Source organism: Podarcis gaigeae (assembly GCF_964106915.1).
Source record: "Podarcis gaigeae genome assembly, chromosome: 13".
Lineage (NCBI taxonomy): Eukaryota > Metazoa > Chordata > Lepidosauria > Squamata > Lacertidae > Podarcis > Podarcis gaigeae.
This window is the reverse complement of record NC_139689.1, coordinates 19,774,549-19,798,456: the sequence shown is the minus strand read 5'-3', so window position 1 is coordinate 19,798,456 and position 23,908 is coordinate 19,774,549. Positions and strand designations below refer to the sequence as shown.

The 23,908-nt window shown below is 44.8% G+C and overlaps 1 protein-coding gene across 1 annotated transcript in view; it reads left to right on the top strand.

Moving 5' to 3' along the window:
* Positions 1 to 317: 317 nt before the first annotated feature.
* Positions 318 to 23,908, top strand: part of KCNJ14 (potassium inwardly rectifying channel subfamily J member 14) — a 30,327-nt gene continuing 6,736 nt past the window's right edge. Inside the window, exon 1 of the mRNA XM_083707855.1 lies at positions 318 to 585. The gene's annotated coding sequence lies outside the window, so the exon portion shown is untranslated. The remainder of the gene's footprint in view (positions 586 to 23,908) is intronic.

The window sequence follows — 23,908 nt, the reverse complement described above, 5'->3', positions numbered from 1 at the left end:
TTTTCCATGCATTGATTTGCAGGCCTCGGCACTTTATCGCTGAGTGTAGAGAGAGAAAACAGAGTGGTTGGAGGGAGCTTAACAAAGAGAGAATGAAAATAAAATAAAATGAATGAAGTGATAAATACAAAAGGAAGGAAAATATAAAGATATAAGAAGTTGAAAGGCAGACCTGGACCCTATCCCTCCTCATTTGTCAGTTCCTCCCCATCCCCATTCTGGCTCTCTCTCTATCCAGCTGTCCATAAACAGCTGGAGAGGGACACCCAAAAGCAGCCAATCCCAAAGGGCCAGGGGGAGGGACGTTTGCTTGCCTCCTTTTCAACTCAAGGCAAATTACAGATGCTCTAGGGATTAGCTGGGATCTATGTTCCCAACAGTTGGTCTGAGGGAGCAGAGGAGAGTAAAAGTGAGTGAGAGGCATCCTTGACGGCCAGGAGACAAGAATTAAGGAAGAGGAAAGAGGTGACGAGAGAGAAGGAGGAGAGAGAGGAAAGATACAGCATTACTGAAGAAGGGAAAGAGTGACCTGGAACAAACTAAACACTTCTGAGGAAAGATGCAGGGATGTCCAAATGTAATGGGGTAAGTGGTTTCTTTGCAACAGATGCCCAGGGTGGGAACTCAATGGATGATTGCAAAAGGGTTTGCAGAAGGTTGCAGTCAGTCGTCTCTTGGTATTTGCCCTAATGGACCCCACATATGCCCAGTTACCTTCAGAAGAAAACAAGTTATAAAACAGTTTGTCACTAGAATGTGAGAGAGAATGTCACACGGCGGCATTCAAAGTGGGTAGAAGGAACAGAAAGGGAGTAAAACGATATGTACAAGCAGGGGAAAAAACCACCTCAGATTTGCTACTATACTTCTGGTATCAGTATAATGTTCTGGTTTCAAGCCCGGAAGACAGAGAACACAGGAGGCTAGAGAGATGCATGGGGGAAAGAAGGAGGCAGAATGGGGATATGAAGTTTAGAGGTGAGTGGCTTGAAGGGATGGATCAGTGTCTGGATACAGATTGACAGATATGGTACAAAGAGCAGGCAGGCAAGGTGGCCAACGGCTATACGTAGACAGTGCTGCTTAAAAGACAATATGCTGCAGTCAAATCCAGATTGCAAATACCTACTCAGTCAGGACAGTTGACAGCCTGCCAACTCAGCATTTTGCTCTGTAAAATGGGAATACTTGTCTCTTCCGTTGACAAATGAGAGAGATACAGAATCTTATTAAAAAGGACTGTTGAAATGCCCTTTTGGAGATGCTCTTACAGACTAGACTGCTTGGGAATTTCAATTAGCACAAAATCTAGCAAACAAATGGATGGCATGTTGCCAGACTTTACTCCTTGCCAGTCTGGCTACTGGTCTGTTTCTGAGCCCAATGCAAGGTCTTGCTTCTTCCCTTTAAAGTCCTCATCAGCTTAGCCTTGGTATCCAAAACACTGCCTTCTTTAGGAACCTGTTTGACTATTAAGACCATCCACAGAAACAATTGGCCAAATTCCCGCAATTTCTGAGGTGATGCTCATAGAAAGGGCCTTTTCTGTTGCGATACCCCAGCTATGAAATGTTCTCACTATGACACTGTCGTCTGTTTTTCTTCTTCTGTGAACTGAACACTTATTTAGTTGCCTGTTAGTTGTTGTTTTTTTAAAAAATCTGTTTTTATATTGAGATGATTCTGGTGCTCCAGTTGTAAAATATATTTATGATGTAATCTGAGTGAGGTAACAGACGATTGCAATAAATAAAAGTTAAAAAGGACACCACTGGGAGTCAGCATTTATACCCTGACCTTATCTCGACCTTATGCAGACCCAGACCAATGACCTTGATGCTGACCTCTGTCTATGAGTACAGAGTAAAGGGTTAAATGTGAGGGGGAATCGTGCCAGATTTATTCCTGTGACTAGGGACAGGACAGCCACTTCCCTGTCGGGCTAATAGAGGTAAAATGTTATGTGGATGCTATGTGGCTTCTAGATGGTGGACTTCAATTTTAATTGGGTTTGTCACTGCTTCAGGTCAACAGTGGCTGGTGAATCCATATGATATTGCGTCTGCAACTCAGCTAAGGAAGGAAGACATAGGGCAGAGGAATTTAGCTCCTGTGGTAGATTTGGTTGTCATATCAGAAGTCAAGGGGAATTTATTCCCCAAAATCAAATGGGATGGAGCTCCTGGAGCATTGGAGGGTGTGTTTTTTTAACCTTCCATCTCCAAGTGGTTTGGTGTACTTGTTTAGTCCTCTGAATTTATTTGCATGCTAAACGCCCGCTCAAGCGTGTTTTCTTTTCTTGCACACTTTGGTTTGGTTGTGAAGGTTTGGTCTATGAAGTGCTGGAAGGTAGATATTAATTCCCTTGTTTAAGAGATTGAATTGCCCTGTATTGAACGACATTTTGGTGCTCCCAATGAGGTTCTCCAAGGAATGCCACAGAAGGAGGAACATTTGAGCCTATGATTGCTCAGCCTAAAGTTCATAAAATAGGCCTCCATCCCAGACCCTCTGAGGATAGGTTTGGGGACTGCATTGCTTCCCTCAGGCCCAGCCCTACCATTAGGCAGAGTGAAGCAGCTGCTTCAGGTAGCAGATGCTGGAAAGTGGCAGCAAAGTATTGGTGGTTAGAACTGTGTACGCCATCTAGCCTGCCCTACATCCTCTAGGTGAGCTTGCTGCCCTCAGGTGTGCTCTCCTGTTACCAGTGTTCAAGTAAGATTCAAGAGCTAATCCAGCTGGCTTCTGTGTATGGAATGTGAACCACCATCTTGTACTTCACCACAGGCAGCAAAATGTTTTGGGTCTGCCTGGCTTCCCGGTAATCAATTGATTCATTTGGAATCCATACCCACCAAGTGTCCTGAAAGAAACAGGGCATCCCAATTTTATTTTATTTTTGCACGAAATCACGGCAGCCATTTTGGGTGCTGCGATCTTGCAAGCTTGTATGCCATGATCTCACCCCCCCCCCCAAAAGCATTTTTTGGGGGTGACATTGCAGCATGGGTCAAGTGACCCAAAGTTGGACAGTATGGCAATCCACAAGACTTCTTGGTGTTTCAGCAGAAGTCAGACTTCACAGTTGGAGGCCAATGGGTAGATTATTCAGCGAAATTCAAGAAGTTAGTGTCTGCTTCCAACCATCTGATTCTTATGATCTGCGTCACCCAGTATATATTTTGTCTATATGGAGGTAGTCACAGACAGTAGACCTACAAAACCCCAATACCAGTGTGGTGTAGTTGTTAGGTGTATTGGACTAGGACCAGAGTGACCTGAGTTTTAAGCCCCTTTCAAATAAAAAGGAATGATCACTGGGGCAATTGCTCAACATACCTCTCACAGGGTTACTGCGATCATAAAGTGAGGATCATGACAGATGTGTGGAAACTCAAGGTTCAAAGAATACCAATTTCTGGGTGACAACTTCAGGGGGAGGGTCTACTGGAATTATATCCTGCTTGTGGCCTTCCTGTGAGCATCTAATTGGTCACTGTGAGAAACCAAGTGCTGGACTAGAACAATCCTTGGCTCGTCTTATATTCTCATCAGTAAAGCCATATATGCCACCCTAAGCTCCTTGGAGGAAGGGTGTGATAAAATTGCAATAATACATTGTATACATTTATTTGTACTGAGCACTGGTTTTAATTTTTTTTAAAAGTGAAGCTTGCAAAAGATACAAATATAATTATATCATTTATTATTTCCAATCGGGTGTTAAATAAATATAACTCAGAACAGACTAATAAATAGCACAGGACCGAAAATAACAATCACTGCTAGGTTCCTTCATGTAATTTTTAAAAGGCATGAAGTTCTCCACCTTTTCAGTTAGTTGCAACCTTTTTGGTTCTTAAAGGGAGTACAGTGGTACCTCGGGTTACATACACTTCAGGTTACAAACTCCGCTAACCCAGAAATAGTATCTCGGGTTAAGAACTTTGCTTCAGGAGGAGAACAGAAATCGTGCGGCTGCAGCGGGAGGCCCCATTAGCTAAAATGGTACCTCAGGTTAAGAACAGCTTCATGTTAAGAATGGACCTCCTGAACAAATTAAGTACTTAACCCAAGGTACCACTGTAAACTGTTGTCCCTCTCTTTAAGAGAAATGTTTTCTAGTGCTGTGGTCACTCATGCACATAAATTAACATGCACAAATGGTGTGAAGGTTGAGAAAGTTGTTTTTGTTGTTATACCCCACCAATGCCAGATTTACATATAAGCTGAACAAGCTATAGCTTAGGGCCCCACTCTCTTGGGGCCCCCTATAAAAAAATAAAGGAAAAGAAACTGGATGTACGGTACATTTCCAAAATATGATTAAAAAACTAATAAAATAAAACATATAGCAACAGTGTTTTGTGTTGTGTAGGCTCCTATGATGTAAGTAATGGGTCCATAAATTACCCTATAGCATATATTCAACGCAAAAAAACAGTGACAATTTGTTGTTGACAATGGACAGCTGGACATATAAAGGGCCCCATTACCTTCAGTAGCTTAGGGCCTCATCACACCTAAATCTGACCCTGTACCCCACCCATCTGGAATGAGGCAAGTTTTGAACTGAACCAGTTCCATAAATGCATTGGCATTGTTATATATTTATTCTTTAGTCTGCACTGTCCAGAAGATTTTTAAACATTTAAAAACATAATATTGTAAAAATAAAAAAATCACCAGTGACCATTGACCAATAGTGGATTCTACAGCCAGAAATTTGCAAATTGCTGCGACATTCCTGGAAATTCCTTTTAACTGTATACTTTATTGTCCAGCTCACATTACCTGTGTCTATGCAAGAGCAGTTGGACTTACCTCAGGGCACCATGGAGCAAGATTTTATTGACTGACTTAACAAAACGTTACCTTACCAGCTGAGACAGCTTTCAAACCAATAAGACCCAACAAACTAATGTTGTTGCTGAAAACAACAGAAATAGCTTGTCATCAGTTCATTAAAGCAGTGCTCTGGTTTTATGTTAGGAGCAGAGACTGTGCCGTACATTTTAAATATTGTCATGACGTTTTGATTTGTCAGGTAAGGATTTTTTAAAATGTTCGTTACTTGGAGTGCATTTATAGTTTCGTATCTATGGGTCTTGTCGCGGATTGCGTTTGAGTCATTGGCTGCTGTATGTTTCGTTTGAAAATTGTGCGAGGCACAAGTCCTTAAAATAAAACACATGCAGGCGTAGATCCAGTTTCTACAGCTCCTGACCCTGCTGCCCTGAAAGGTAATAATAATTAGTATTCGCAACATGTAATGGGTTAATGAAGTTACACTTTAAATTGACTAAAAAGATGCCCAATTCATCAGGCTGCAGATTTTAAAATATGTGCTATTTTAAAACCAAGCCATTATCGAAATTATAGATGGCAAACACTATCGTAAAAGAAGCATCCCCCCCACTTGCGTATCGCAAATTCTAATCTTCGAGAATCTAAGAAGATGCCTTTTACACAATCTATACGCCATGCAATATGATCAAAAATCAAAGCAAGTACCCTTTCTGTACCAGAAGGATTATTTTTACTTGTATAGATTTATACAAATATAAAGTTAATTGATCAAGCAGTGATAGCCCTGATTGTAATCTAGATTTGGCGAAGGCAGTATGAAAATAAAATGGGCATCCGTGCTCTGTTATCACCTCTCTGGCTCTTAAAATCCTCAGGCTCAAGGTTGCAAGGGATCACAGACAGAGAATAGGCAAATAAATTGGGCACAACACATCCAGTTGCTTGCAGGTATGAGAGTTTGATGTAGCTTAAGGAAAATACTACTAAACCTTAGGTTACGTAAATACAATCCTGGTAACAACACACACAACGTAACAGGCTGTTTTTGACTATGTAACAGTTTATATCTACATACAAGGAGCGTTAGAATAAGCATACCATATTGTGGTTATTGCCAATATTGGACTTTAATTTTTCTTGATATGTTCTGTTTGCATGATGTGTTGGTCTATGGAATTACACTTTGTGAGATATTATATGTTGAATTGTGTTTGAAATAGAAGTTACATAGTCAAAAACAGCCTGTTACGTTGTGTGTGTTGTAGGTTAAGGAAAATAAGCAAGCCATGTGCCGAGTACTACATTCTAGAGTTACACCTTTTAAATTAGATGGAGAAGAACAAGCAGGCACTTCATATGTTCTTGTTTACCAGGGACTGTCACAGTATTTTGGTCCCTTGTAGGTCACTGTCCCTGCTTTTGTCTTTGAGGATACTTTGTAAGAATGCCCTTGGTGTGGAGTGTAAGGTCAGTTCGAGTTTCAGCTCTTTCCTCGTTATCTCTAGAAGTGAAACCTTTGAGTGATGGGTGGATACAGTGCTTTTTTTCCTAAAAAACATGTTTAGGGGTACTCTCATTTTGACTCAAGTAAATCACCATTTTATAGATCAAATCAGGGGGAAATAAATACAGTAAATGGACAAAAGTACAAAGATTCACAAAACGTTTACGGGTATGCGTACACCTGCGTACCCCCAGGAAAAAAAGCACTGGGTGGATGCATCTTGCTCTTAGGAATACACTTGCAAGAAAACTTAAGGATTGCACAGTGACATTTCACACACTGCTGCTGAACTGCTGGTAAGGTAAAGGTAATGGACCCCTGACCATTAGGTCCAGTCGTGACCGACTCTGGGGTTGCGTGCTCATCTCGCTTTATTGGCCGAGGGAGCCGGCGTTTGTCCACAGACAGCTTCCGGGTCATGTGGCCAGCATGACTAAGCCACTTCTGGCAAACCAGAGCAGCGCACGGAAACGCTGCTTACCTTCCCGCCGGAGCGGTACCTATTTATCTACTTGCACTTTGATGTGCTTTCGAACTGCTAGGTTGGCAGGAGCAGCGACCAAACAATGGGAGCTCACCCCGTCACAGGGATTCGAACCGCCGACCTTCTGATCAGCAAGTCCTAGGCTCTGTGGTTTAACCCACAGCGCCACTTGTGTCCCTAGGAACTACTGGTAGCACACTGCAAATCAGTTGTGTATTTTCCTAGCATGTCTTTAACCCGAAGGACAAGCACCCTCTTGCTTCAGCAAAGTGTAATTGGGCAAGGGAGAGAATGCAGAGGAGCAGAGGGTAGTTAAGAATCAGGGTGTTACAAGTGTGTCCTTATTCTTACCTGTAAAATTTTGTAGGGTAAGGGGTGGGGGGAAAGAACCAGTTCAGAGCAGCTCCTTTCCAGAAGCAGAGAGCTTCTGGTTTCCTTGCTGCGACTAGTGACTGACAATCACATCACATGAGAAACTCTTAGCTGACTGGCAGCTCCGTGGATATCAGTAATTCAGCACAGGCTGAACACTTGATGGGTCTCTCAGATGGTGTGTGAGGCAAAGGGCAGGCTCAAGGGCCACCCAACACCTTCAATGCCAGTCAGTTTTTTCCCCATTAAGAAAATGTATGTGCTTTGGGGAACAGAAAGAGTAGGTGTGTCTTCAGAGTATTTGTTATATGTGGATTCTTTAGTTCCCCAGTGGTATACTCACCTCAGAAACTCCCTCCATATCTTTGGCTTGAGAATGAAGACCAATCCTTCACATGGTTAAATATGGTAAGGTATTGTTGCAAGTGGTTGTGTTCATTTATTCTGCTTTCATCCCTGTCTGTTCGCTGGTTTTGCAGATTTGTATAGCATGGCAGTTTGATTGGACCCAGTAGTGGGACATATGAAATATGTGTATGTTGCACACTACAATATAAGAAGACATGTGTCGTCTCCCAAGCCACTCTGTCGAAACAGCTACCATCAGCTTTTTATTTACTTCCTTAAACTGCCCAAGGACCATATCTCAAAACATAGGAGCCAACTCCTAGGGGCTGAGGTGTCTTCGGCTCCCGAAGAAAATATTTGAGGGGGCCAGGTCCCACCAAAGTTGATGAGCATTGCCTTCAAAGCGGGGGAGCGGGGCTTCCCTGTGCCCCCAATATTTTATTCCAGTTAGCACCCCTGTCTCAAAAGTAGTGATTTGATTCTGAAAAAGAGGCGTTGGGTGTCAAATATGTCAAGAAGCCCCGCCGCCTCATCTGCAAGCAACTGCCTCCAGTCAGGACTGTCTCTTAAGCATATGCGGTGCTGGGGTGCCCCCCCCCCCCGGTTGCCCAGTCCCAGGCATGCAGTAGGGCAGAGCCAGCCAGCCGCCTCAGTGTCTCGCTGGCTCGGTTGTCCCTGAACTCTCGTGGTACAGAGCCACCCACAGCAGAAGAGCCCGCCGCGGCACTCCGACCGACGGGCGGGCTCTTCCCTGGACTCTTGGCCTGGCGCCCCTGAGAGCCTGGCACCTGGGTACCCCTCGCCCTTAGCGCCTATGGGTAAGACGACCCTGCCTCTAGTTTAAACGCCTGCCTCCTAATGTGGGTACCATAACCTCTGGCTTGACGACGCTTGCCTAATCTGTAAACTGGGTCCTCTTGTTTAAAACTCTGCCTCCTAATCCAGAAACCTTGCCCTCTGTCCTAGAGACCCTCCCTCTGATCTGGAAGCCATGCACTCTGGTTTAAATCTCCCCCTTCAATCCAGAACCCATGCCCTCTAAACCCATTCTCCTACTCCCAAATACGGGTGTAGTCCATGGTGATTTTCCTTTTCTAGTCCTCAGTATTTTTTTCTAAAGAAAGCTCTGTGATTAATTGCAGAGTAGGGGTCCCGAACCTACATGGGAGTGTGAAATTGGCTCCCTTTTAGGTTTTCCCTATAGAGGAGAAGCCACCACAGCCCAAATCTTTTTCTAGTTGCCTATTCTGACCTTGAAATGAGCGGCTTCCCAAAGCATTAATAATGTTTCCAGAGGCAACTTAAAACTTTCAGCAAAACAGGGTTGTGTGTTTGCTTTCCGCTCCCCTGGATTAATTACAGATTAAAAAGTGGCTTTAAAGTTCAACTCAGGGTTTGTCTACATGGGGAAGTGAGCTTAATCTGTATTAATTTGGGTGAGGATTTGTGGTAGGGGCTAAACCCCATACTTACATTGAAATTGTAAAATTATGTGTGCTACCACGTGCGCGCGCACACATACACACACACACAAGATCCTTTGGATTCAAGTACTGTTGTGCTGCCTTGAATAGCTTCAAGGAAAAGAAGATGGTAAGCTGGTTTGCACATCATGCTAAACCATCATTTCTTTTAAAGTTTGGCTGAGTTGAGAATGTGCCTCCCACTCCTGTGTTGCTTCTCCCCATTCTTGCGGCTGCCACAGCAGTGCAACCAGATCATAATATGACTTGTTGCCTCATGCAAGCTTGTGAAACAAACAAACCATTATCTCAGTACAACACGCCATTCTGTGGCTTGCTTGTGCCACTTGTTTGTACAGGGGCAGGAGACACATTCCTGATTAAGTCGCAGGGCCTGCATGCCAGTCAAGTCTTTAATTTCTGTCATTTCACAGTGGCATGCATATCACCCTTCTGCAATGGCTTATGGTACAGATTTGTAGTTGAGTGCATGAGCTGATTCCACTGGAAAAAAATGAGTTCAATGGCGCTTAAAGGTAAAGGGACCCCTGACTGTTAGGTCCAGTCGCAGATGACTCTGGGGTTGCGTGCTCATCTCGCTCTATAGGCCGAGGAAGCCAGCGTTTGTCCACAGACAGCTTCCGGCTCATGTGGCCAGCATGACTAAGCCGCTTCTGGTGAACCAGAGCAGTGCACGGAAACGCTGTTTACCTTTCCGACGGAGTGGTACCTATTTACGTGCACTTTGACGTGCTTTTGAACTGCTAGGTTGGCAGGAGCAGGGACCAAGCAACGGGAGCTCACCCCATCGCGGGGATTCGAACTGCCAACCTTCTGATCGGCAATCCCCAGGTTCTGTGGTTAAACCACAGCGCCAGCCGCGTCCCCCTTCAATGGCGCTTACTCCCAGGTATAAGATTGCAGCCCTCCTTGCTTACTTTGTTTACCTCATTTGTATCCTGCCAGTGCTCCCAAAGGTTCAGCTTAGGCCCTAGAGTCCTCCCCCCGCTTTATTCCTCACGACTTTCCTGCGATGTAGGCTGTGCTGAGGGAGAATTCATAGCTGGGCAAGGGTTTGAGTCTGGGGTCTTTCCGGTCACAATCCAACACTCTAGCCTCATACTGAGTCAATCATTATCAGTCAATCTAAGAGCATTCATTCTTTAACTGGAAGACAGCAGAACGTATTAGGTCTGCTATGTTCCATTTGATCTCTGCGACCTAAAGCAATAATTTGCATGTTGTGATAGGAATTGCAGATCAAATGCCACAGGTGTGCTTTCATGCTGCTATAAGAGGTAGGCAGAAGATAGATAAGGATCTATTAGTACATCTCTTGATGAGTTGCAGTAGATCGGGAAGGGGTTTTGACTCTGTTTGTTTATTCTCCCCAAAATACCAGCAATGAAACAACCTTTCCCATCAAAATTAGGCTGTTGAAATGAAGAATGCTAACAAGGAGTGGGTTTCTGTGTGAAAGGACTGCGAGCTGGGTCCCAGTACTAAAAACATGTCCCTAGGTTCAGAATGTGCTCAGGGAAGCACCCAGTTGTTTTATTCTAACTGGTTCCCTTGGGTAGATCTTGTGGTTCTCGTAACAAAAAACAAAGCAACCTTGTGAAGCCTGAAGTCAGCCCAGCCCTGCTGTGGAATAGCTCAGAGCCTCTTAACAAACTTTACTGAGAGGAATAAAGTGATATATCTGAATGCAGAAACCACTCTTAAATCAGAGCAATGCTCTTTTAAAGTTGTGGTACAGTGGTACCTCAGGTTAAGAACTTAATTTGTTCCAGAGGTCCGTTCTTAACCTGAAACTGTTCTTAACCTGAGGAACCACTTTAGCTAATGGGGCCTCCCGCTGCGCCGCTGGAGCATGATTTCTGTTCTCATCCTGAAGCAAAGTCCTTAACTCCAGGTACTATTTCTGGGTTAGTGGAATCTGAACCTGAAGCCTTTGTAAGCTGAAGCGTCTGTAACCTGAGGTACCACTGTACTTTTAAAGGCTGCAACCCTAAGCACAATTCCTAGGAAGTAAGCACCGATGAACTCAGTGGAATACTTTGGATCATTCCACATGTGTTTATTAATCTGCCCTGGCACAAAGTAAAAAAACAAATCCATGTATTAATTAAGTAAACCTCCCCCTCACAATCTAATCCACTAAATTCTATGATAACCCAGGAATCCCTTCCTTGGTCTAACTTACTACATTTAGAAATGGAATTCTTAAATGTAACTTCCGTTAAATGATGGCAGAGATATATAGCTGAACAGGGTGTGTGGGTGTGAGTGTGTGGGTTTTCGATGTGGGACCAAGGAGAACCCAGGGATCCGAATTTTCATTTCTAGTGCTTCCTTAGTTTGTCTGTTCCAGGTTTGTCAGCAGAATTTTTGCTGTGAGGGGTAGGGAATCTCCTCAGGGCAGTCAGAACATAAAATACAGGTGGCCTCATTTATTAAAATGTATTTCTTTTAACATTAGTTCATAGTGAGCAATTGGATAGAATATGGCTTCTAGAAGAAGAAGAAGAAGCAGAAGCTAATGCAGTCCTTTTCAGAGAGTGGGGACTTGGAATAACCTTGAGGCAGGAACACCCTTGTATTATTCATGTGCTGGCTGTAACTCATTCTGAGCCTCCCAGTGCCTAAGATGGTCTCCCTTGCGTCTTGTCTAGGGCCCACACTCTCCTCCTCTGCCCGAATCCCAAATCCAGCAGGGACCAGAACAGTTTAGCATGTGGTGTCCTCTGGGCAGCCGATCAAGGGCAGCTGACTTCTGGCACCAGCAACAAGGTTTTACTCTGGCTTTCCGGCCCTGATAATTAATCAGACCAGGAGCAGGGCTTTAGGAGATGGGGACGGACACACACACACACACACACACACACACACACACCAAGCAGACAGATGCAATTCCATCCGCTTGTATTATATAGCTGGAGAAATCCCATAGTTTGTAACACCTCCCCTGTCCCCAGATTTTATAACTGGAATCCCTTTATGAAAACGAGAGCAATGTGTACGGAGAGATGTGTGGATTTATTATGATTTATTTATTAAAATCCCTTGATAACCACATTTCTGTATATTTAAGAGTGTATTACTGGGGGCGGGGGGGGACACACAATTATTTTAAAAGAAAACAGTACCAAATGAAAGACAAAGGGGGGGTTGCAGCCTCCAGAATGCCAATAGAGAAGGGGGAAGATGAAACCGTTTATTCTACCAGTTTGGGGCAACTAATGTATAGGCCCAGCTTCTTAGTGCTGCAATTGATACCTCAGTTAGAGGTGGTACTCAAAACAGCTGGATAACAAACAGGACAATATAGGGAGAATTATATTATTATCACTGTCGTTTATACCCTGCCTTTTCCTCTGATGGGACTTGAGACAGCTTACAGATAAAAACAAGAATTGCTAAAAACATAGAAGAAACAATAATTAAAAAACATTTAAACATTAATAGAATTAAAACTGTATACATATATAAAATCTGTTGAAAACATAGAAATAATTGCAATAAAAACTCATATACTTACAAGTATATATACGCCACTAGTTTCTAAAACTTTCTGTTTCATTTTTTAAAATCATTTTTATTAAGTTTCCATTTTATATAAATATAACATACTCAATTTTTCACATTATATTCCACTCTCGCGAGCGCTCAACTCCCCTCCCTCCCAGCCCATGATTACCTTACATTATGTCTTTTTTAATTGCATTTCATATTTCCCCTCTTTACTCACTATTCAATTCTGATAATCACGGAATTATGTTAATTGTAAATCGGTGCTTTCTATAAACTATCAAGCTTTAAATCAGTCCTGTCAGTGTTGTTAAATGTTTACAATTATCTTTCAAACACTCTATAAACTTATTCCAGTCTTTATGAAATGTTTGGTACTGCTGGTTTTGTATTTTCCCAGTCAATTTCGCCAACTCAGCATATTCCACCATCTTTTTTCTGCCAGTCCTGAATCATTGGTAAGTCTTGTTGTCTCCATCTCTGTGCTAGTAAAACTTTTGCTGCAACAGTTGCACACCTAAACAGTTTTCTGTTTCAATTGCCTCAGCTTTCTGTTTCAATTGCCTCAAAGAACCTGAGTTAAACAATAACATCCACAAAAACAAAAGGGCACCATCCTGCCAAACTCAGAGCCTTTTATGCTTAAATCTCCCCACCAACAACAACTGGAATCAATGACTTAAATATGCTTTGGTTTGCCTGGATCTCAAAGTGTATGTAGCCTATACAAGCAATCTCAGGAGCAAAGAGAACCTTAAAGGTCTCTATTGACAAGGCCAAAGCCACAAACCAGTAGGAGAGCAATGCCAGAAAATCGATGGCTTAGAATCTTAGAGGCAAAAATCCAGGAACAAGCACTTTACATACATACACACATAAAAAATGGACATGATAGAAAAGGTTTGACGGCATGTGGAAAGCTTTTCCATAATTCTGGTATCACCCCAGAGAGGACTCTTCTCCTCACCACTAAACAATCTATTTCCCATGGATACTGGGCAGAAGGCAAGTCCCCAGAATATGTTAAAACACAGCAAAGTTCAGCTTTTCCAAGCGGGTGGCAGATGAACTTAGGTTTCATTTTTTTAAAAGATAAATAAATCTAATTCTGCTATCTATCTGCAGTGGTAGGTATTGTAAATGGAATATCGTTACTACATTCCTCCTCCACCACAGCCATAAAACAACATCAATGGTAGAATAGCAGGAAGGCGGGGGGAGGGGGCAAGGTTTTGGATGCTTTGAAGAATGAGTAGGTCAGCTGGATCCAACCAGTTCTTTGTAGATTTGAGTCTTAGGCTTTCGCAACACACCATTAGAAGGACCTTTTATTCTTCTTTTGCCCAGAGGAATTTCAGGAATAATGATATCTTACAAAGGCAGTGTGCCGTCTCTTTTCATGTATGTGTGTGTGTGTCCAAAATGGTGCTACACACTCAGAGATTACGCAATTGTATGACAAGGCTTATATGGATAGTCCCCGCAATCCAGAAATTCTCAAGGTGCTCTTAATTTGTTTCCTTGTTGGCACAATAATTTGCCACCATTTATGAAAGAATATGAGACGATATCTATCTATCATCTATCTATCTATCTATCTATCTATCTATCTATCTATCTATCATCTATCTATCTATCTATCTATCTATCATCTATCTATCTATCATCTGTCTATCTATCTTTCTCTATCTCCTGGGATCTACGGAGATTCTCCTTGAAGAGACACTAGATGGTCACAGTAAAAAATTACCTCAGACAGCCTCAAATACCCAACATATCTGGGGAAGACCTCTTGCCATCTGCAGCCAACGAGGCTGAGATAAGGGCCTCTCTTCAGCTTTTTCTCTCACAGTTTTGCACGTAGGTACACCTGAGGCAAAATAGTAGCCAGCTCAGGGCTCCATCAGAACTCCCTGACAGAAATAGATGTGCTTCTTATCTCCTTCAGATCGAACAATGAACAAAAAATGTAGGAGTTCCTTTATTCTGCCCTAAGGCTCTGAACATTAGCCAATCCCAGCCTGCTGGTCAGATCTGAGAGCAGGGCAGTAAACTGGAATCAAGAGAAAGAGGATGATATCAGGCAACAAAGGGGCTGAAATGGAAGGTGACCTGATTTAAGGCCTTGGGGTGAATCCTGTGAGATTGGTGTGAAAGTGCTACTGAAGGGAAACTTGGCCTATAGGTATCCCCTGCTCTCTTTTCATGCAAGATTCGGATACCTGTGCACCCTTCCAGATGTTATTGGACTCCAACCCCTGGGATGGGCAGCCATCTGGGAAGATGGGTGCAACATCTGGAAGACTACAGGTCTTTCCCTGTTTTAATGGCTCCTCCTGGCATGCTCTGGCCCACTCCAAACTGGACACAGGGAATGCATTTCACAAACAACTGCCCAAAGCCAGGACAGTGCTGCTGTCCTCCAAGAAGATTGCCTCTCCGCTCCATGAAAAGATTATAGTAAAGGTAAAGGTACCCCTGCCCGTACGGGCCAGTCTTGACAGACTCTGGGGTTGTGCGCCCATCTCACTCAAGAGGCCAGGGGCCAGCGCTGTCCGGAGACACTTCCGGGTCACGTGGCCAGCGTGACATCGCTGCTCTGGCGAGCCAGAGCCGCACACGGAAACGCCGTTTACCTTCCCGCTAGAAAGCGGTCCCTATTTATCTACTTGCACCCGGAGGTGCTTTCGAACTGCTAGGTTGGCAGGCGCTGGGACCGAGCAGCGGGAGCGCACCCCGCCGCAGGGATTCGAACCGCCGACCTTTCGATCGGCAAGTCCTAGGCGCTGAGGCTTTAACCCACAGCGCCACCTGCGTCCCTTGAAAAGATTATAGTGTGTCTCTATTTTTGCATTTGGCTCGTTGGTTTGTAATTTTTTATTATACCTCTTTTCAACCAAGGTTGGCACCCAAAGCAGCTTACCATTAAGACCCACCCACAATTACAGAATGTTACAGGTGGTGGAATGGAACAGATGGGAGTGGGGAGTAGTTTATATGGCAATTCCTTCTGGGCCCTGGGGGTCCTTATTACAGGCTTTTGTCTCCGTAGGAAAGAAGTAGATTGAGCCGCAGCTGGAGCTGACATTCTAGCTGATGGTAAAGATACCAACGCACACAAGCAATCTTTCCAAAGGTTCCTCCATGAGGCCAGCTATATTTTACTTTAATGATGGCACAGAATCTTTTAAAAAATAAAGAAATACAAAGTATAAAGGTAAAGGTACCCCTGACCATTAGGTCCAGTCATGACCGACTCTGGGGTTGTGCGCTCATCTCACTCTATAGGCCGAGGGAGCCGGCGTTTGTCCACAGACAGCTTCTGGGTCATGTGGCCAGCATGACTAAGCCGCTTCTGGTGAACCAGAGCAGTGCACAGAAACGCCATTTACCTTCCCGCCGGAGCGGTACCTATTTATCTACTTGCACTTTGACGTGCTTTCAAACTGCTAGGTTGGCAGGAGCAGGGACCGAGCAACGGGAGCTCACCCTGTCACAGGGATTCGAACCGCCGACCTTCTAATCGGCAAGTCCTAGGCTCTGTGGTTTAACCCACCGCACCACCCGCATCCCTTAATACAAAGTATAGAGAACGCCAATTTTTATCAGGACCACTGCATGAGAAATGGGGAAATGCATTATACCAATCCTAACTGTCGTGCAGGGAGAAAGATTTTCATTGGATCACCTCCTCGTGACAACAGAGGGAATGCCTATTTTAAGAAAAACAAAAACAAAAAAACCCACATTGCCTGATTGCTAATTTTGTGATGACTACTTTGGTTCTTTGAACAGTCCATTATTACGCAGCTTACTCCTTCCCACAGAAGCAGAAGCAAAATCTCGCACAACATGTGATCATAAGCCCTGCCTATCCAAGATGTGATCACACAGACAGAGGACCTCTCCAGACAACCTGTTCGATGGGCCTTCATCCCAAATTGCTTGCACAAAGCTTACATAGAAGTGAGATTATATATCCTGTCTTTATTGAGTACATACCCTCCAACTACCCCGATTTTGCTGGGACCATCCCCAGAACCCGCTAGCCATCATGCCTTCTCACGGTCTCATGGAGAGTTCCCAACAATACCCCCAGAGCAGCTGAAAGGTTCCTGCCACTTGGCTCCACAATGCTTAAGCAGCAGCAACAGAGCTGCCATTCCTAGAGTGCGAGGGAAGGTTGGCAAGAAAGGAACTTCCATTTCCCCCTTCCTGTTTCCCTAGACACTTCTGCCCTCCCTGACTGACACAGGCTTCTATCCCATTTCCCCTGCTGCTGGCTGCCATGGAGCATGCAAAGTACAGCAGGGCTTGTGAGGGAGGAAAGAGCGGGAGGTGGGGAAAATGGCGACTGAAGTGCTGGCAGTGGCAGAGGAGGAAGAGCAGGAAGAGGAAGCAGATGTCCTGGTGGCAGTGGCACTGCCTCTTGGACGGGTCTTGGACGCAATCCTTGGAACAGGAACAGGAGTTGGAGGCAGCCAGTGGTGCCCTCAGCCTGAGCGGCAGGAAGTTGAGGAACTCACGGGGCAGCAATATCTGCCATGACATCAGCAACACGACACAGGCCGCTGAGCCCAGGGGAGAGGGGAAAAAGGGGAGCTGGTTACCTCCAACATTCCCCAGATGAAAATGCCTCTCTATGTTGGAGGGTATGTGAGCATCCATTCTCATTTGTTTGCGGGGCAATTATCCAGGAATGAGCTTTCATTCTGAATCCATCCTGAATTGTATACACGTCTTCCTGCTAGTCATTTGTTCGCCCCCACACTTTTCAGTGCTGATCCTCGTCACTTTCCAAACCTCGAAAAATCCAAGTGGATTTGTTGCTCTTGAGTGACAGAGCCCTTTAATCCGTGTCAAATGCACAAATCTGAAGTTCCGGTATGTGCTGGATTCCCTCCTGCAATATACTGATCATTGAGAGGTTCCCAGAGCATATTTCTGTGCAACTGGTGCACATGCCTGCTCTTTCCTGCTGAGGACACTGTGTGTGCACAGGATGGAAGCAAGGCTAGTGACCAGGAGTTATCACAATCCTACTCCCCATCTGTGCACAAATTCGGAGAGCGTCTGAACAGTGCTACTGTGCAAAATAAGCTTTCCTTCTAAATTGTGCTGTAAATTGCATGCCTGTTTTGATAACATTTTTTATTAGTATTATTTAAAAATCACTGCATTGGAAGTCTTCAGGAATTAATTTGTGTTCCACCAGCACTTAAAAATAGCTTTTCATTTCAGGGTTAGAATTGCACTAAAACCAAATGAGTGCTTGTCAGCACTACAGTGAAATATGGCCCCACTAGATAGCTGCATATATCTCTTAATCTTCAGTGGTATATCTCGGCTATCGTCATTACCATAACCAGGCAGGTTCTTCAGTTCCTGCTAGTTATTTTTACCACCTCTCGTAACATAGGTCTAGCTTTACGTGTCCAGATCAAAAGGCGAAATTTGCCCCATCAAGTAATTCCCTGAGTTTCAGGCCAAAAGGCCATGATTGTCTTTGGGGGACACTTGAAACTCATTCGTCTTTTTCTCTCTTTTTTCCGCCAAATGAAAGGTGAGATCTCAGAGTGCTGATTTCTGACCTTGCTCTGCATATGAAGCCTTTTCCTCTGGCAGGTTCCTGCTTATGTCCAGCCAGTGACTAGCGGAGGGAGGGAGGGAGGGAGGGAGGGAGGGAGAAGTGTGTTTTGGGCCAGAAATCTTGTCTGAGATTAGGTACTGACTTTGTCATGAAATTCCACTTATCCAAGTGCTAAGCCCAGCATCGGCTTTATTTGGAAGCATAAGCTTCCCATGCGCGTGTCACTGCGAACGCAGGGACTGGGTGCTCCGCTGAGCAAAGGCTTAGAGCTGCAACAGAGCAGAATCCAGGAATCCTGGTTACTTGGCAGGTCCCAGGAAAATCAGCTTCAGGGGCCCCGTTCCAACAGTGGTAGGCACTGTATTGACAGAAGCGTATTTTGCAAGATAAACTCACCTTCTGATAAAGCAGTTGCCATCTAGCAATATGTATTCCTCGAGGCTCAATATGTATTAAGAGGCTCATATGCTCGACACAGCATTAATATGAGGATTTGCATTTATTCAAACCCTGAAAGGGTACCGCTATACCCTTCTGGCAGGCTATTCCTGCATTAGCTGGATTGCTGTAAGGCTGCATGCACACCATATAATTTAAACTGCGCGCCCCACACCCTACCCCAAGAATCCTGGGAACTATAGTTTGTTAAGGGTGCTGGAAATTGTCCTTGTGATATAGGTATTCTATCGTTCCAGTGATGATTGGGGATGGGGGTGTTCTTTAAATGCATGGTGTAAGGTAAAGGTAAAGGGACCCCTGACCATTAGGTCCAGTTGTGACCGACTCAGAGGTTGCGGCGCTCATCTCGCTTTATTGGCCGAGGGAGCCGGCATACAGCTTCCGGGTCATGTGGCCAGCATGACTAAGCCGCTTATGGTGAACCAGAGCAGCGCACGGAAATGCCGTTTACCTTCCCGCTGGAGCAGTACCTATTTATCTACTTGCACTGGTGTGCTTTCGAACTGCTAGGTTGGCAGGAGCAGGTACCAAGCAATGGGAGCTCACCCCGTCGTGGGGATTCGAACTGCTGACCTTCTGAACAGCAAGTCCTAGGCTCTGTGGTTTAACCCACAGCGCCACCCACGTCTCCTAAATGCATGGTGTATTTGCAGCCTAATAACAGACCAGGTTTGTCGGTTGACACTTTACCAACGTAGGTATATAGTTAGCAGGTGGTTTTCTGATACTCCCTGTGTTTTTGCACCCATCAGAGTTTAGAGAAGCCAGCACTTTCCCACCGAAGGACAGGGAGGGTTTCTCCCACCCCCTTACATTTATATTGTTACGGAGGTTGTGTGCCACCTCGAATCTCTGCCAAGCAGTAGCAAGATTCCAGGGGGTTCCTGGCACTCACCCAGGGTTGTGTTTCTTTCGGGAAAATCAAGGCACAGTGGAGGCTGGTGTCTTTAAGAAATATGGTTTATTTTACACATGTTTACACCTAAAGTCTTCAACAGAGGAGGTGCAAAACATTATACCCCAAGGCTGTCTCTCATTGCCCCTCTCATACTTCAGCAAGCTTGCGCCCATAGCAGCAGCCAGTCATAGATTCCGGTCTCTCGGTGCAGCCTCCTCCAGCCAGTGCCAAGATGGGTTCTGACTACAGTGGTACCTCGGGTTAAGTACTTAATTCGTTCCGGAGGTCTGTTCTTAACCTGAAAGTGTTCTTTAGCTAATGGGGCCTCCTGCTGCCGCCACGCCGCCGGAGCATGATTTCTGTTCTCATCCTGAAGCAAAGTTCTTAACCCGAGGTACTATTTCTGGGTTAGCGGAGTCTGTAACCTGAAGCGTATGTAACCCAAGGTACCACTGTACTTCCTCCTTTTTGTTCTCAGAACACCTTCAGATTTCAAAAAGGGCACATTTTTCGGTGATATCATGCCCCCCCCCATCATCTTGGCAACCTGCCAAATTTCCTGCCTCTGTCCACACCTCTGAGCAGGGGGGAAAGATAGCTTTTTGAATTGCCAGTGGCCTTTAATGGCCCAATACCCGGGATCCCATTATTTCTCAATGGCTTTGCACTTAGCTAGAGCAGCCAGGCTGGTTTGCATAAGCTAACCCAGGAATTTCTTGTCTGGCACAAGTTCTGCAGCTTGTATTTTCCCTTCATATCCCGAATATCATCTCAGTACTACCATTTATTAATTTCTGCCATTCAATAGCAGACTTTGGCACCCCAGATCCATGACAATATCCTACCTTATTTTCCCCATTATATAATTTTTTGAGGCGGTGTGCTTAGGATTCCCAATTTGTTTCCCATCGAGGCTCTGACTGGACCCGCCGAGTTCAGCAAGGTTGCTGCTCTGTATGTCTTCAAACCACACCCTGGGGCCATGTCTAAGTGCCGGGGGTGTGCATGTGTGAGAAACAGCAGTTGGCAGCTTTTAAGACAGAGACAGATAGAGTTTCTAGCTGGAGCTAGTCGAAACTAGTGGGGGCAGTCTTGGGGCACTAGCCAAGTTGCTCTCTGGGGACCTTCCGCCTGGCCTCCTTGCCTTCAATTATGTTCTGCTTTTATATGGGTAAATAAAGCAAATATATCACAGGTGCCTCAAGTCTCCAGAGTTCTCCCAAAGGAAGGCAGAGCATATACATGTTGCTTTTCCTCGGGGGAGTAGGGAACGTGGAACAATATGGAATGCATTTATTGAAAATGATCTCCCTTTTTCCTTTATAAATGACACTTTGACTACTTTTTTTGAAGCATTCCCGGATTAAAATTTGGCCATCTCTGCTCAAGCCCAACCCATTTATATCACTATCAGCAATCAGGAATAAATTGGAAGAATTGGAAGCAGGACTCCTGGGTTTTCATGGAGCCATGAGGAAACACAGGGAGGGTGGCAAAACAAAAAAAAAAGAATGAGGCAGCCAGGAGATGTGGGTGCTAAGAAAATGGGGAGCATGACTGGTTTGTGAAAGAGGGCTATTTTTATTTGAATTAGCCCTATCAACCTGCATTGCATTTTATAAAAAGGAAAAAAGCAGGTGCCTGCCTCAAGGAGCTACAATCTGCAACTTTACAAAGATGAAAGTGAGGATAAAAAGAGATGCTTTCCGCTGAGTTGCTCCTAATTACATTTATAGATTCCTCTGAGGAGTCCAGGACTGTATACATGGTGTCTCCATCTTTTTATTATCAGAACAACTCTGTGAGACAGGTTAGAGCCCCGCTGGGCTGACTCTGTAATACATATGCAAGCTTAGTTTCAGGAGAGGACTAGGTTGGTTGTGGCAAAGGCCGAAGAAAGTGTGGATTGTTTGTGAGGTAGTTCCATGCTCAGTGGAAAGGAAGGGTGCAACAGAAGTCCTTTGTAGGAAAGGATAGAGGTGGAGAAACAAAGGTCACACAGGCAGGGATGTACCTATATATAACTGAGTGTCTAAAGATGCATCTACGAGAATGAAAATCAACCATTGTTTTTTTAAAAAAACCTATGGATTCCTTAATCTAAAGCAGGGGTGGGGAACCTGTGGCCCTTTGAATGTTGTTGGACTCCAACGCCCATCAGGCTCAGGCAGTATGAGCAGCGGCCAAGAACAGTGGAGAGCCACATCTGGCTGAACAACATCTGGAGGGCAACAGGTTCCCCTTCCATGAGATAAAGAAGTCCCGGGTTCCACAGATAGAGTCATGATCCCTCTGTAGTAGAACAACATTCCTGCCACAAGCATCAGGTGTACGTTTGGGTGGGGGGTGACCTGCTCTCTTCACCACCACCTTGTTGTGAGCCCAAAACAGGGGCAAAGCCAGCAACAGGGCTGGTGTTTTATAATCCTATGCCACCATAACTGAACTAAAGAAGCCTCCACCAATCACAGGAGTTGTAGTTAATCCATTGCTTACAATGCAATCCTATACAGTTGCAAGTGGGTGACTGCAGCCAGACCGTCGGGAGTAAAGAGAGGTGGCTCAAAACACCAGGCCCCATTTTCCCCATAGGAGACGCTGCTTTCTAGTAAATGGTCTACTGTGCTGCTAAGGAAGGAACATTCATAAAAACTGGCCACCTCATTGATACCCTCTGACACTACCATCCCATGAGCTTCTTGTCTCGGGGCAAGGGAGGATAAGGCTGGGGGTGTGGAGGTGCTGTCACTGCCACCCCTTTTAGTTTTTGTGGTTACTTGTAGGTTTGAGGTAGGTACGTGTAGGTTTGAGTTGACTTGAATGCTATGTGAGTTGCTCCTGGGTGAAAGTAGAGAGCGCCCACAGTGGTTGGAATGTGAACTACACTAATGCTTTGGGTAGGAACTGGGATATGTGGCTGTGTCCCCTGAGACGACAGGCCTGGCTAGTGACTCTGTAGACTGTGAATCATGGAGCAAGTGATGAGTAGATGAGGGGGGCTGTTTTTGTGGGCCTTGGGTGTTGACAGAACCCTGTACATTGTCCTGCTCAGTGTGTTGTGGCCACTGGCAAATTGGTAGATGGGATTCTAATATGTGTATGTGTTGTGATGAACTTGGAGTCGGTTAGGAGAGGTCAGGGTGAAGGTGGATGGGTGTTGATAGGTGTGCCTGGTGGTGTTTTACGTTGGTTGCTGAACAACTCCCTAAGTGTGTAGGGTGTGCTGGTCGAAATATGTTGACTCATGAAGGGTATGCTTGGCAGAGGGAAGAATGGCAAGGATGCCCTAATCACTGTGTTTACGGCCAGGGAAGAAGGTGGGGTGGGGAGGAAGTCATCAAGAAGAAAGGAATAGAAATGTGCTCAGGCCATCTCTTCTGACACTTTCTCCATATCTCAGGTGGGTTGCTGGGCCTTCCAGTGTGGTGGCGCTGGTATTTAATGCCAGATCAGTTCATAATAAGATCCCAGTTATACACTGTCTCATTATGGATAATGTAGCTAAATCGGTGTGTATTATGGAGACCTGGGTGGGTGAACAGGGTTTGATCTAACTATGCCCAAGTGGTCTCAGTGGCTTATTTTTTTCTTGCTTTGGCTGGTGCACCAGTTACAACCCTTCCTGGACCATGACTGCAAAGCCACAGTGATCCAAGCATCTGTAGCCTCAGGTCTGGTCTACTGCAATGCACTCTATGGGGGGCTGACCTCAAGGCTGGTGTGGAAGCTGTAGCAAAATGTTATGACCAGACTGATAATGGAACACTGTACCGTGCACTTATAATATCTGCAGTAGCAAACCAAATTTGAGAAAGCTAGGGCAAAGCTGGCTGAAAGAATGCCTTCTGCCAAATACACCTTCCTATTCAGTAAGAATTGGCAAGTCGGCTCTAATAATTATGCCTCATTTTAGAGAAGTTCATCTCACAACAACCTGAATGCGAGTGGCCCCTAGCCTGTGGAATGAGCTCCCCATTGAGATATGTGGTGAGCTTCCAGCAGCTATTTAAAGCATTTGTTCACTCACATTTTCACTGACCTTTGATACCAGTTGAACAATATCTGGTTACTGTAAATATGACAAATTATTTTCATTTGATTGCTTTACAGTATATTGAATTGTTTTTGAATTCAATTCAAGGGGCATTTCGGTGGTGGCCCCTCAGCTGTAGAATGCTCTCGTTGAGGAGGTTTTCCTGGTGCCTTTTAACACCAGGCAAATAAGATACTCTCCCAGGCATTTGGACAGTACTCATGGTCTGGTTTCAGATTGTTCTTTTTGGTTTCTGTGCTTATGGGGCTGCAGTGGTCATTTTCTGTTTTCGGATCATTTTTGTGGATGAACACTTTTAGTATATTTGTTTTGTTTTGATGGATTTTTTTATTGTATGTTTTGGATGCTTCTGCGCTTGTCAATCGCTTCCCGACCCCTTCTTGCAGCATGAAGCAA